This window comes from Anopheles arabiensis, chromosome X (genome assembly GCF_016920715.1).
Source record: "Anopheles arabiensis isolate DONGOLA chromosome X, AaraD3, whole genome shotgun sequence".
NCBI lineage: Eukaryota > Metazoa > Arthropoda > Insecta > Diptera > Culicidae > Anopheles > Anopheles arabiensis.
The window spans coordinates 9,931,598-9,947,128 of NC_053519.1; the positions used below are offsets into that span (position 1 = coordinate 9,931,598).

General features: G+C 49.6%; 1 protein-coding gene across 2 annotated transcripts in view; it reads left to right on the plus strand.

The window, feature by feature from the left end:
* Positions 1-1,283: 1,283 nt before the first annotated feature.
* LOC120906601 (low-density lipoprotein receptor-related protein 2) overlaps positions 1,284-15,531 on the plus strand; it is a 54,134-nt gene continuing 39,886 nt past the window's right edge. Inside the window, exon 1 of one of the 2 annotated variants that reach the window (XM_040318390.1) lies at positions 1,284-1,534. The gene's annotated coding sequence lies outside the window, so the exon portion shown is untranslated. The remainder of the gene's footprint in view (positions 1,535-15,531) is intronic. The other variant, XM_040318391.1, reaches the window with a different exon arrangement.

Consider the following 15,531-nt stretch of genomic DNA (forward strand, 5'->3'; position numbering starts at 1 on the left):
GTGGCAAGCCGCGTGTTGTCGTCGTATCGTTGATTGAATAATGTGGGCTGCCTGAAAGCTGTCGCTGATTCAATTACACGCCCCCTTACCCTTACACCCAAAAGAAGATCACTCCACCACCGGTGTATGAGCTGCTCTTGTCGCATTAGCTGCACTTTATTTCTTTCTAGAAGGTCTCTGGCAGGGGAGAGCGAAGCGGATAGTGTTCTGAGGGCGGGCTGGTGGTGCTTGCTCGGTGACCCCCATGCTCCAGCCAGTACGAAATTAATCGTACGAGATTTATTGCGCAGGTTTGTTTGACAGCTTTGGTCGGCAGTGATTCCGGAGGGCGGCACGGGTAAGTGCGAGAGTGCGCCCGGTGGCGTGTCGCCTGGTATAAAGAGTTGTAATTGGTGAGTAAAACAAAACCAAAACATCACATCCGAATCTTCAATTCTGTACGCGGCTTATCAATCGTCCTCGCCGACTGTGTGCATGAGTGACGGCGTTCTTGCTGTGGGTTGTGGACGGGTTCTCACGAATACCCCCGGCAGATCAAACAACAAATCAAACACACCGCACACAAAAAAAAACGGTAGCGAACACGGATGCGATAAAACAGCGAATGGAAAAGTGTAGACACGACTGCAATATCACACAGGCACTCACAGTAAGTAGAATTAGCTTGGCAGAAGAGTTGAATCAACCACTACAGAGCTTGCCGGCACAATTAATAATTTGCGGGCACTCACGCTGCCGTCGTCGTCGCCTGCCGCTTTTACGTGTGTCTCGTTAGTCCGGAATGGGTTTTATTGCGACGGTGCACTGGCGAAAAGCAATCCATCGGGTGTGTGTGTGTGTGTGTGTGTGCTGGTTATGAATGTAGTGTGCAAAATTACATTATTACCGTGTGTCGCACAACCGTTTTTTTCCCACCGCGGCGCAGCCACAGTGTACACACACTCACACATACACACGGTCACTCTCGGATCTGCCTTCTCGATGTGTGCGCTGCATCACCTTTTTGCTTTTCTTTCCTCTTCTGTCCAGCTTATATCGTACCTTCCGCTTGTTGTTGTTCGAGTGCTCACTCGCAACGGTGTGAGTTCCTCGTTGCCGTGTGTGCCCAATCCGCTTCTCCTGCTTGCCTGCTGCTGTCTCTCAAACCGCCGGATGATGCTGCTGCTGCTGCTGCGATTGTCCAATGCAGCCTCCTCATCCCCCCCCCCGTTCCCTTCCCACTCCCGTTTCCAAATGGGGACCTGGGGATTGCCGGACGCACCATTCGCGCATCGGCTCTCCCCGAGCGCACCAGTTGCTTCTGAGACGCTTGCGCATACGGTCGCGCCCGTTCCCGACCGGACTAGAACGGTGTACGGCCCTGCCCAACGCTCCGACCCACCCAAAACCATCTCACCCCCTTCTTTCCCTATTCGGATCCTAGCTTCACTGTCGACGGTGGTGTTGCGTGTGGTGTTGTGTTGTGTGCAGCTAACAAGCAAAGAAGTGTGTTCCACTACCATATCTTTGTAGCGGTGTGTGTGTGTGTGTGTGTGTAAGTGTGCGCCCGTGTGTGCGATTTTTCGAGTGTGTGGGTGTTTGAGGGATGTGTCGCGGCGTGTAATTGCAATGTGCGGATGCGCGGGGTTGTGCTTGCTTTCTCCAAAGCTTTCCAGAACTCAATGCTTGCGTACCTGGATGGCCCGTTTTTTTTTTGTTACTTCTTCCAAAACACAACCCCCAAATGAAAGAAAACAGAAACGTTAAAAACAAACGCTTAAACGAAACACTTTTTGCCCTTTGTGGAGTTCGCGTCTTGTCAAGAGGCCCCGATCTGTGGGTGCGTTTTTACTAGGATAACTTACAACAGAAACGAAATTTTGGATGATCTCTGTATGTTCGTGTGCGTGCCGCTGCCTGTGCCCACTGAACTCGACCATCAACTAAACTTACCTGTCCGAACACGAAGAACCTGTTGGCTGCTGAGTTCCGTTTTTGCCAGTAGGCCTCAACCACAACGTGGATCGGCAGCCTGCACCAGTTGAGCAGGACACGAACCCCCAGCCATACGACACGCCACACACGGGTAAGTTCTACTAGCCGCACTAGTTCTTCCTCATCGCCGGCCGGGCTCTCATCCATTTCCCGAAACGGCGCGCCACTCATTCGGACACATTCATTCGCTCTAATCCCCGGCTGGTTTGGGGCCGGCGTGCAACGGCGTGGCTGGCAGCAGCGGTGATCGTGTTAAGGCCATCGCCACAATCTCCCGCAATCAGATCTTCCACCCCGGCTCTCACTCTCGCACTCTCTAACTCGTCGGTCAGCCGTCGGCTCTGTTGCCACTGATGCCGCGGCACTGCTACACCACTACACTACCTGCGTTTATCTTTTATCTGTGTCCGTTCCATCGCGTGTCCTCCTTTTGCGTGACCCCACGCATCTCCAGTTCCTCCCCCCCCTCCCTGTCCCCTGTACTTGTCCCACCAGTTCTGTTCCCTCTCACGTGATCATCGATTCCGAAGGGAAGGGTTTCGTGTGGCCCAAACTTCCCTCGCCTCCCCCTTGCCCACTTCTGGTTTGCTGGCCGTTGACGTTGGGGGTTTTCGTTCTACTTTCTGCCATCGATTCGTACGACTGCCACTACTCGTATTCTCTATTTCTCTTTCTTTTTTCTCTCTCTCTCTCTCTCTCTCTCACACACACACACACACATTACACATCTCTTTGCTTACGGGCAACGGGTTTTTGGAGTTTCATTTACAACGCTTCCCTCCTGCTTTCGGAGTACGTTTCTGCAGCCAGAGCACGTCTCCGCCAGGGTCTTTGCCTGTGTTTGTCTTGTCTTTCTTTCGCCATCGTCTCTGAAGGGTGGGGGGAGGTGGGGGAGAGGGAGGACCCAACAGAAACGTCGACGATCGTGACACATTGCGAAGCGCGAACCTTCTTCTCCGCCATCCGTCTTTGAAAGCCAGCCAGAAACACGTCACTTTGCTGTTTTCTAAGCGTTCTCTATCCGGTTCGAACTTCTAGAGAACATCTCGTGACCGAATGTGCTAAAGTTCCTAAAAAGTAAGTGGCTGAATCTGCACAGCGCGCCAGTGAAGAGCTTGCGCAAGATTATCTTATACCCTGGCCACTAGGGAGCAGCAAAAACGATTGTGTTGAAGAAGGAAGATTCGTTTTGTTGTTCGATATCCTCGTGGCTGGTGCGTTTGACCCTTCTACGCCCTCAAATATGTGGTCCTTCCACAAAAAAAAAACAAAGCTCCTGACTGCCGGCAGTAGTGCGCTTGTACATTACCGAAGCGCTACGGGCGTTATACCTTTGCCATCCGCAATTACATTGGCCCCATGGTCTTGTGATTCGGGGACAAGGGAAAGGGGAGTTGCTGCGAGGTGGAAAAAAGAGTGCGCGGGTTCAAAAAACCTAGCGCGGCCTGTAGTCGCTCGCAATGGCCAACGTGACATGGAAAATAAGAAAGTTCCTGCGGCGCTACGCGTCACGCTCCGTAGGCAAATTGTGTAGCTACATCTACTACCGACGTTTGTTTTTTTTTTTTTACTTTTGCTCCCTTGTGAGTGTGTGTGTGTGTGTTGCATGTGAGCGGTTTTTTTGTGTTGTTGGTTCAGACCTCTCAAACGTACGAAAAGCATCCGGCGTCATCGTTGGTCGTCGACGTTCGAAGATGGGCCGATTGTTTTTCGTCGGGCCGTCTTGGCAGTTGTTCGTGCCGGCATTAGCCGGGACGGAATGAAACAATTGTCTTTCGCTTTCGGGTTCGATTTTCGGTTTCGGGGATCTTCCGCAGCCACAGCCACGCACAGACCTGTGGAGGGGAGAGGGGGGGGTGCGCACGTACCGTGGAGGGTGCGATGAAGGTTCCAATGAAGTTTTCGCTTCATTAACATACCGGTGGCAAACAGTTAATAAGCATATCGTCATGGACGCCTGTCTCATCATCCCAGCGCCGTCCTCCATCCACAATCTCACCGACCACCAACCGACCACTTCCCGAAGCTCGGAAGACTTGCGGCGTCGGTATCGTTCGAACCGATTCCGGAAGTACCAATCGAGCGACATGAACACTTCCCGCTCTCTAGCACTAAGCAGCAAACGGTGGGGGGAAAGATATAAAAATTACTTCGATGCGTCTTTGTCTTCTTGCAAAACCATAATCGGCACAACTCGCATCGATCTGGCCAGACGTGGCGAACGGCAAAGTTGTGTGTCGAGCCGCTTTTTTATTTTTCCACCGTTGCCGATTGATGTGCCTCACGATTGATTGCGTTGAGAGCGCACGCAGGGAACACATCTTCCTCCTGACCTTATTACCGAGGTCTTAGGTTATTGTTTTAAGTGTTCTTCCTCTACTTTTGGTTTTGTTCCTCCGTGCCTTTCAAGCACACTAAGCACGAAACGGCCACACAAAAACGCGTCACCCCCGTTTCGCGCGCAAGATGAATACGATAATATTTATACGAATAAGCGCTCCGTCAGCGGGGTAAGCAAACTAAACAACAACAAACTTAAGCAAACAAATAATAATGCCACCATTGTCAGCGGTTTTTTTGCTGGTGTACTGTAAGCAACAAGAGCAGCGAGCTCTCGGCCCCTCTGGTGGTTGGGTGTTTTGGGGGGGGGGGGGGGTTTAGAAGACGTCGCAGCGCAGCGGGCAGACGAATCGCGATAAATGCAAACAATAACATAATGCCCGATTGCCCGGCACCAGCGTTCGTTTCTCTGTGTCTGTGTGAGTGGTTTAGTTAGAGATCTGTGACGGTAGAGAGATGCTTTAAGCTGTACAAATTCAAATCTGCGACGATAAAACGCTGCTGGTACAAGGGAGAGCCATTTTTTGTGGGCCTCCTCTTCTGTCCGCTCCCCGTGCAAGCTGTGTTGCAGGGGTTTTGTTACGGCACATGGTACTACAATCCGCAATTGTCGAGTAGAATTAGGAAGCAGAAAGCAAGAAAAACTACCGCTGGATGTCGCCAGAAAACGGGCCATATATTGGAGAGAAATTAACGACGGCTGCCTGGACGGGTAACATTAACAGATGACGGTAACAAGGTATCGGGAACTAAAACAGATACCTGGAACAGTAGAGATGTGGCTAGGTGAAGATATATGCAGTGCTGCAAAATGTCATGGGCATCACGAGATTTTCACCAACGAAAACAATGAACATATCCGTGGTAGCTTGATGCTCAATGCTGATACTCAATAAAATTGCGTTATGACGTGCTGAACACGACATGTGAATTTTTGAGTCCAACACGATACTCTGACTGAAAAGCTTAGCTTAATGCCGACGTAAGCATAATCATGATTTTTTCTGGCTTTGAACAGTGCTGCCAAATGCCACTGTTTCAGTCCTCCACACTCATGACTGAAACGAAGCTCAAATCAGATCACGTACACAACTGAGATGATCAGTGACGATACTTAAACAGTTGGGGAATCAATCACATGCTTGGTGACATTCAGTATAGCACCAAACTTTTGGTCACTCACTTGGTCGCGACATTTTCTATCGGTGATAATCACGGCATTCTTGGAATATACTTGGCGCGTGGGCTCTAGCAACACAATGAGCATGCTTTCTCCCTCTATCTGTTTTGATTATATGTCGGGTCAAACAGAGCGAGAAAACATGCTCATTTTGATTTCTTGGAACCACTCGCACGCACCGCATATCTCCCATGAATATCGTGATGACAGAAAATGTCATGACCATATGAGTGACCAAGAGTTGGGTGCTAAACAAAATGTCACCAAGCATGTGATGGTCGCACCAACCTGTTTGAGGCTCGCCTCTGATCATTACTGTAGAGCTCGTGACGCTGAGATGATTTTGTTTCAGCCGGAATTGGTTATGACTATGTCAGTGACATTTTGCAAAACTGATCACAGCAAAAGAAAGTCGTGAAATAGTGACTGACCAAGCGATGGTCGTAAACATGTCATGAGCATGTATTAGTCATACTAGCCGTTCTGAGTATCACCTCTGATTATCACATTTGAGTACGTGACGCTGATATGGATTTTGTTTCAGCCTGATTTTTTTATGACATCGACAGTAACATTTTGCAGCACTGGTTGCAGCCAACGGATCTTAAACGGATATATTGGCTGGTATCATTGAATCAGTTTGTAGGAGTAATATTAAGGTACAGGCTTAACATATAATACAACAAACATGTTGTGGCATCATTGTTCGTAAAAGAAAACGATACAGTCACATCGGGTTTAGGACAGGGCTTTAAGATTGATGTGGGGTAAACATCATTGGAATCTGTCTTCACCGGAGACAGTGCGGTTGGATAGTGCAAATGGCGATCGTCTGTTCTGCTAATGTTGTCTGCTGCTAATGAGCAGGAATACAACTGCACCAGAGCAGTGAAATCAATGTTGGCCCTGAAGAACAATAGCTCTTTTTGCTATTTGCATCTCTTTGGGTTGTTTTTGATTTACCATGTAAAGCTCGATCATCCAATTATTAAATTGTATAAAATATTCTTCTTTAAATCCTTAGATTTGTAGAATGGCTTTCAATCATGAATTCCTGATGAATCATGATGTGGGCAAATAATGACTGCTTTACATTGCGTTACAAGTAGTTTATAATTAGTTTTCATAATTTCTAGACACGTAATAAGATAAAATCATTCCAAATTCAATTATAATCAAAATGATGCTCTACAAACCTCAAACTTGATGTACAGAGCGATAAGTTTTACTTCAGTTTCGTGGATATCAGGTATTAGTTTTATACATGCAGTGTACTGCAGATTGCTTCTCTTAATAGGTAAATAAATTATTTGATATTATATATGATGTACCATACATTGGATAAATATTTGTCACGTGAAGGCTATGCGCAATATTCTTATACAGCAGGCCTTTTAGTGTTGCTCTATTAACGAAGGCATTAACAATATTGGTTACGAGTCAATAAGGCCCCCCTAGGGAAAAGACCATGAAGAACTACGACCATGAAAAGTGACGTTCTACGTGAAATTGGAAACGAAACAGGCGTTGAGCGGCAGGATTGGAACTCCTGTACCACAGTACACAGGACAACTTCGCAACGGACGCACCTGTAACCTAGGGCAAGGCCAGCGAAGGCCTTCGAAAGGGGCCGAACACTTATGCATGGGGACGGGGAAAATTACCCTTACCAAGCACGGTCCCCAGCTAGGTTAGGGACAGGGATAAAGAACGCGAACATATGCACCAGTATGCAACAGGAAGACAAAAAAACATAAACGCTTGCCAACCATCTTGCAATATGTGTGAGAAACCCTGTACGCGAAGCTCTCGCACACGGAATGTATCCCCCTCCGGCAGCCTGATTCGCAAACAGCGGGGAAAGGGAACGGGAAATCGGGGAACGAAGGCAACAACAAAAAACGCATAAAGCGATTGGGAATAACAAAATAGTAAGCCTAAAAGACGGAACGACGAAAAAGGTGCGGGAAATAGTCGCTCGATACAGGCCGCGAAAAAGCCGGCGCACAGCCATAGGACAACCTGGAATTGTTGAACCACACACGCACGCACACACACATGGAAAGACATAAAAACCACATCTTAAAGAAACCGCGGGCGCGCAAACAAATAGATGACACTGGCTTAAACACACACTAACAATACATGCAAAAAAAAAATAAAACGAAAAGAAAACGAAGAATCGCCCATTCCACGGGGAACATTGGTGGATGTTGTGTGCGTATGATTTCGAGCGCGCGTATGTGTGTGTGTATGTGTGTCGGATTTGTAGCTTCTTCTTCTTATTGTTACCTGGGCGATCTTTTGGAGGAAGAGAGGGTGAGAAGGGGGGTTAAGAGCAAGACGAAGTGGTGGAGTAATATCCCAACCGGGGCGGCAAAAGAGAGTTACACTGCTCACGGAGTCGTGGCAGAGCATCATCATCATCATCTTGCCGATGATGCCGATCATGATGATGATGAAGCTGAAGTTGACGAGCGGCTGAGGCGAAGATGAACCACCTCAGCATCCACATCTCGTTTTATGCCCCCCCCCCTCCCCCCCTTCCAACGCGTCCTCTTTCTTCTCGCCATAAATCCGTACTCCGTGCTGTGTGAGAAGGCGGAGGCGAACGATGGGAGGCACGCACGCATGCACGGACGGTGGTGGTTGGTGGGCCGTTGGGTGTCAGCGAGAGGTCATTCCAGAAAGTCAATCCCGTCAATTGATGGTGGACGGTTCGGTTTCGGAGCGCGCGCGAACGAGATGGAGAGCCGGCGGGAAGAAGGCGAAGCAACTCCAATTAACAGATTTTCGCTGGGCGACGCGCAAGCGGAAGTGCGGCTGAAAGCCGTACTCTGCAGCCGTCCACTGCCTGTTGGTTGGTGGTGACGGTGATGGTGACAACTTCGAACCAAGGCCTCGCAAGCCAATCCAAGTGCACCAAAGGGAGGAGAAAGGGAAGGGAAGGGGAGAAGAGTGCTGCGTACGAGTTAGCAGACGTAATGATGGGTTTGCGCGTGTGCTCACTGGAAGGGTAATATTGTCGTGCCGTCGTAAAGACCTCGCAGTACCAGTAAACCCCCTTTATGGTACCCCACGGTGTGTGCTCCATTCATCTCCGTGCTACGAGCCGGGACTCCGGGCGGCATTGTTGAATGAGCTGCCTGCCGCACGGGAACGGAGGTAATCGTAGAGCGTCGTTGCGTTCGGAAGTAGAGCTCTGGAGGACGTCTAGAGCTGGCGCTGAACGTAACAACCAAAACCCCAACTGCAACTACTGGCTTTGGTGCTTTGGTTTCGTTTGGATTTGAACTCCACCCAATAGCCTGAAGTCGGCGGAGAAAGATCTCGAACGCCCGCTAGACACGACACGATGTTCATCCATGTTCATCGTTCAAAATCGACAAAACTATACCCACTCCAATACGCTGAATATGTGAACGAAAATGAAACACGGAAAACGGCGAAGATACGAAAGAGAAAGCCCTGCCCCCCCCCCCCCCCGCTCGCTCTTTCCTTGTCGTCTAAACGAGCATGTGATCGCTCTTCTCGGGAAGCGCCGAAGAAGTTGCACCGCGATGGTGAACGGTATTGCAAAGTTTGACGAAATTCCAGGGTTTTGGTTTTCGAGTATTGCGAGATATGACACCGATTGGCTAGAAAGCTTGCAAAGATCTTGCCACGATGTGTGTGCGTGTGCCCGTCTAGCTCACTGGCAGCTAGACGAATGAACACAACACGAACTAGTTTCATCGTAGAGTTCCTGGGTGGCGCGCTGGGAGATCTGAGATGGTATGAGACGTTGGTTGGACCTCATGGCAAGATGTCTCGAAGTAGTAGAAGTAATAGTAGTAGTAGTGACGTGTAGGTTACGGCGAACGAAAAGAAAAAACACCCCCCCCTCCCAACCAGGGCCGGAATAGGAGATCAAAACAGGACTTCCAAAGATCAACGACCATAGATGGCCATAGCGAGGCTGCCAGCAGGCTTTGCTTTCCTCTTTCTCTTCGCTAGTGTGTACGCCGCGTGTTGTACACCGCACAACACCTACTTCGGCTAGGAGGAGGTAGATGGGGCAAAAGAGGAGGCGCTCGCCCAAAGGGAAAGGGCCCTTCGGGCGTTAGACGCTAGCGTGTGTGGCTATTACACTGCCTTTCGCCGGGCTGTTTGCTTCTCGCACTCTGTTTCTCTCTCTATCTCTCTGTTCGTGTGTTTGTTTCCTATCTTTCTTGCAGGGAGTTCAGGTTCGAGGTTCCTCACACTCGACGTGTACAGCCTCTCTCTCTCTCTCTCTCTTTTGGTATGCGTTTCTGGTCATGGAATACGCGTGTAAACAGAGCTGGGGCTGGGTCGCTGGTTGTCGGGCTACATTTCTCTTTCTCTTCCGGACATTCGCGGACTCCACGCGTTGAGCCTACCCTTGAAAAAGCGTTGAACTTCAGCTGTCAGGCAGGCGAATGTGGAGCGGCGTGCAATGGAAGGGAGCTAGTGTCCTGCGACGCAACAGCTCCCCCTTGTGTAGCTCGAAACACATGCCCGATGTATTGACGTTCACAGATCTTCATTGAAGATCTCTCGAGATTCGGTGGAGCTACCTCTAGGAACTCTGGGTAAGCGACGAACGTCGCAGTTTCTAGCGCTCAAACTCGGGTTCTCTCTTTCTCCTTATCTGTGTCTCTTTCTCTCTGTCTCTTTCTAATCCAAACATACTAGAAGTCAGAATTCCCAACTCTGAGGTTCTAATGGGGGTGTAAAAACCCCCAAAACAGGGCCCAGGGACCCGTTCGAGCTTTTTTTCTTTCTTCTCCCTCAGCTGGGGGGAATTCCTGCGTATCTAATCTCACTTTTTTGATGCTATTGATGCTATTGTTGTAATGTAGCTGGAAGATCACCTTTGCCATTTGTCGCACATTTGCTTGAAGGTCGTGTCGGCCAGCAGTATGTTGTGTTTGTGTGGCGCTATTTCGCAACCAGCTGCAAGCCCTGCAATGCAACCTGCAAATTACTTGCCTCGCACATGCACAAACAGAGCGGCAAACGAGGGGAGCAGAGCAAGTGCGCCAAGTCGTCCCCATCGTCCTCTCTGAGTGGCTGGGGCCCGACCGTCCGACCGTAGGGGCTCGCGGATCACTTCATCCGGTTATTTGCGCCCGAGCGCGACTCCGGGCCCCCGGTGGCATTACTAATACAATTAATTTTCGAGATGTTGCTGCTGCTGCTGCTGCTGTTGGTGCTGGTGCTCATTTAAATGCGCAACCCGTCGGCATCCCGTCCGCTCAGGGTGAGCGTGACCGTGTGTGAGCGCGCGCAAAGTCCTCGCACAGTCGCCCTTCCCAAAACCGGCCGTTCCGTGCCGTTTAGACCGTGCCGGAACCGGTTTAGGCGATGATGATGGTGCATCATCATCATCATCTTCCTCACAAACCCCACCGAACCCAGCGTGCGATGTGTGTGCGTGTGTGTGTGCGCGGTTTTAAGAGAAAACAGCAAAAGGGTTTCGAAGATGGCGCAAAATCCCCGCGAGCGCAAAACCGGACCAGAACCGTCCTGGCCGTCGCTAGGCGATTCCGTCGTGATTCCTAGCATCTTCAAGGTCACCATCACCAGCCGAGATATGGAGATGTCTCTCGCGCGTGTATGTGTGTGTTGGTGTGCTACCTGTTGCGCGTGCGCGAGGTCACCCAGGGCGGGAATTGCAATTACCTGTTCCAGCGTGCCTTGGCCAGCGGCCAGCCGGAAGCGGATGCGCCTCGATGGTCCTGTCGCGCCAGACAGATCGCCCGTGTTAAAGCGCGCCTCTCCGCGTAAAGCGATCTCCGGAGCCATTGCGTCAGCCGGCCATGTTTCGTAACTCCAAGCGCTCATCTCCATCGATCGAGACGCGATCCGCGATTCGATTGTCCGTGGTTGTGCGCGCGGATCGCACGATAAGCGAGGCGAAGCGACGAACTTTCCCATGTGCACGCGTGCGGTGCATGTTGCGCGAAGCCACTTTTTTTCGTTTTTGCGCGATGTAATTAGCGTTGCCGCGGTTCCGGGAGTTCGATCGGTACATTGGGTCCGAAACATGCACGTGCGCGCACCAAACGCACGCATTCCCGGTGCCCGTATCGCGCGGTGGGGCGTGGGAATGGCCTGCGTGAAACCTGCGCGAAACCGAGCGAATTGAGCCATTTCCGCAAGCGGGTTTCATGCTATTGCCGCCAGCTTTGGGGACACAGCTTGAAGCTTCGCCGAGCATCGAACGGCGGCACACGAAACTGCTGCAGCAGCAGCAGCAGCGGCACCTTCTCCGCTGTAACGGATGCAAACCCCGTTTAGCGGTAAACAAAGACCGGCGCAGTCGGCACAAACCCGCAAAAATGGTAAACAAGCAGCGACCGGGCGCTTCCGGCAACATCTTTTCCCCCCTTTTGTTTGCGCCAGAAGGTCAACCGGCAAATTTCTGCTGATGCCTTCCGTGAAAGTGGACAGCGAAGTTCTTGGATGGGTGGTCTTCTTTCGCATTTAGTTGTTGTTGTTGTTGTTGGTGGTTTTTGTTGGAAAAAGCGAAAGCGGGAAACGTTCCACGGAAACGGTGGCGGCTCTGTTTACATAACCGCCGAGTTTTGGTTTTTGGACCAAACAACCAAACAACCAAACAACTATTGCCCACCCTGAACTACACTGAGTCATGGCGTGTGTGTGTTTCTTGCTGCTTGTACCTTCCCTTGCCCAATTCTCGGCACAACGAGTGGGTAAAAGGTGAACGCTAGCTTGCGGTAGTGGCTCGCCGAGTGGCGAGGACTCTTGCAAGAAGGGAGGAAGGAGTGGCTGCATTGCCAAACGGTTCTCTCAGATCGTGCTGGCATTTGCAGTCGCTTCTTTGTGCCTCGTGACCTATGGGAATTGAGCACCTTGCTGCATTCTTGTTGCTCAGTCAAACTCCCAAAACCTCAGGGCCTACCTAGTCTATAGAGCAGAGCTGTCAAACATTCGTGGTTCGTTACTACAGGTGGTTCTGGGGATAGGTTCTAGATTCCGTTCGAATGTTTCATTCCGCTCTATTTCCCTGTCTAAAAGCATGGATGAGAATTAACGCCGAATCTTGGCAAAGTTATACCTGTTTTAGGTATTTTAATAAGTTCGGGCGGTTTTTAGATAGCCAAAAAAGAACCTTTATTACGACCATGTAGTAATTCAGGACATCTTTGTAATTGGAGAGCTTCTGGTGAGCCATCTAATGCTCCAACGACCACTGCAATGATTAACCGAAAGGATCAATGTCGAGGCTTTACAGCGGTGGATGAAAGAATGAATCTTCCAATTTCAGCTTTTCGTAATGCTATTTTACTGATGCCCGAGGAGCTGTTGCCCATTAGCCAACTAATGAGCGTTCTTCGTCTTGTAACTTCAGTTGACATGGGCATCGCTAGTCCACAGTCGTTCGCAATGCTTTTAATCGATGGTTAATGTCTTGCTGAGATACCTTAAGCGTCTATGAAAGTTCTTGATTTTTTTTTTGTAGTACAGGACTTTCATCGAGCCATCAAACTCAAATTTTAAGAGCTCCTGCCAAATGTTCTTTTTCTTCCAAAATAAAATTGCCAGTTTTAAACCGTGTAAAGCCAGCTAATGATCACCCCCAAAATACGATGACTTTCGGCAGCCATTTTCTTCGAATTGTCAATAGCAGTTTGGTGTATAAGTTACCGTGTTTGCATGCTTACAATCAACAATGTTGTATCTACAATAGCAAAATGACTATCAATGCAAAAGCAAAAGCCTAACGATGACTGCTTCAAAATGGCACTGGGTTGCCATTACTGCTACCAAAGTAAAATAAATTATCGACGACGCCTAGTCTGAAATCACACGAACTCATTGTCAGTCCCTAATAGATGTACGGGCAATTGGGATTGGATCACGAATCATCGAACATTCGGTGCAGCTAATGATGCAATTGTGAAACATGTTGCAAAGACTTTTGGTGCATTGAGATGTCTTTTGGTGCAATCGTGCAATGCAGCCTGCATTTAGTGCTATTTTAATGAGCTAGAATGTCTAGCACGGTGCAGCCGTCGACACACCAGAAAACCCATTCTTACCGGTGACACATCAGCCATGCACAAGACGAGACGCTCTGGGCTGGTCGTTCGTTGTGCCGTCCGTCTGCTGGGTGAGAACTGGTTCCTAATAGGCCGTCCCGCGTGTCTGTGGCTATTGAGCCTAACCGGACCCAGCAGCACCTGGCAGCAGAGGTCAAGTGCGCTTAATTGCGCTTTCACTTCTGGATTCTCGCCTTCTCGGGGACCGCCATCAGAGGGGTCAGGGCGAAATCTCAGTTGGTCTGGTTGGTCCGGTGCTGCCCGCAGACGAACCGGTTACCTTCCGACTTCCGGAATTTGCTGCTGCAGTACTGCTCTGCCGCAAAGCGATATTAGCAATAATGTGTACTTGGCAGGTTTGCTAATTTGAATTCCAAGCAACTGCGGGCAACACCACCACGCTGGCAAACTGACACCTGCTCTCCGGGGTATCGGGCAGCCCTGTCGGGTCGAACTAGAAACTTTGAACAATTCTTCAAACATTCTCAATGTTTGAGCCTCCGAAGAAGCCCGGAAGCGCAATTGCTGCATATGGTAGCGTGCTGGGAGATGATGACGATAAAGTCCGTCCCCTCTCTCTCTCCCTCTCTGTATCTCTCTCTCTGTCATTCTCTCTCGCTATCTATCTATCTCTGTCTCTTCAGCGTCATTTACAGCTCAGGTCGTCCGATAGTGCGGAAGAACCGGGCGGCCGTGCGCATATTGCACGCAGTACTGCACACACAATTACACGCCCGAGTTAACTTCGCATCATCATCATCATCATCATCATCATCATCGTTCTACCCAGTTGGCTTGTGTTTGCCGCCGTCGTCGTCAAGATCAAGATTGAAAGACTGCGGGTGCGCGTGATGTCTTCGCTGCTTGAGCCGCCCCAATTCACCGGGTCTGCGCGCGTACTGCGAAACTGTCACTGTTTTCCGGGCGTGATTTTGTGTGCGCTGCGTTGACTACCACCGTCCACCGCGCCTTACACACACCGGTACAATTATCGAAATCATCCGAATGTGCATTGCATTGGTTTTTTTTTTTGTTTAACTCTTCTTTGCTGCCATTTTTTTGTTTCGTTTGGTGTGAGCATGTACCACCACCAAACCCGCGCGTGTGGAGCGGTCGAAAAGCGGAACGGACTCGCTGAAAAGTGACTGAACATGGGGGAGGAGGAGAAGGTTGCTAGAGTAAAGCGGAGGAAGAATTAGTTAGATCATTGTTCCGTGCGCCTTCCGTAGACTGGGGCTGGGTGGGCGGGTTCTAGCGAGCGAGAGTTGTTTTTTTTATGTATATATTCTCTCCCAGTTTCAGGGAGAGGGGTAATAAAATACACCCTATCACCACCCCTCACTACCCCCACATTCACACACAGAACAGCACGCAAATCATGAAGAGAGAGATAGAGAGAGAGAGAGAGAGAAAGAGAGCAAGAATGAGGAGAATCAAATATGTAATCAGAAATATTTAGCGAAAGCTCCTCGCCGTAGTAGCTATTGTGGATTGTTTGTATGTGTGTGGTGCACTAGTGCTAAAATGAGCTTCTTCTTCTACTGATTTATACACACATACACACACACCCACACACACACACTACTCACCGCCGATTACACAATAAGACGTAACGATATGTTCAACAACAAACACCACGAGAAGAGTTGTTGATTGAAAAATGTGTTTCTAGAGGATCACACACCACCGTCAAGAGAGATTCGATCACATAACCCCACAACGGGTTGCGCACACTTATCGATTGCGCTATTCAGCCGGCTCGTTTGGGGCGCGTTCTATACTGGGTTTTGTTCTAAAGTACGTAACACATGCATTAAGCTTCTTACTTGTACAATCTGTATTTTAACGCGGAGAAACTTATTGTTACTATTTGACTGAAATTGAAAGCAACCAACAACAACAACAACAAAAAAGCATCATTTAGTTATTCCGCATTCCGGGGAAACCGATCGAGCCGAGCCGATCGAG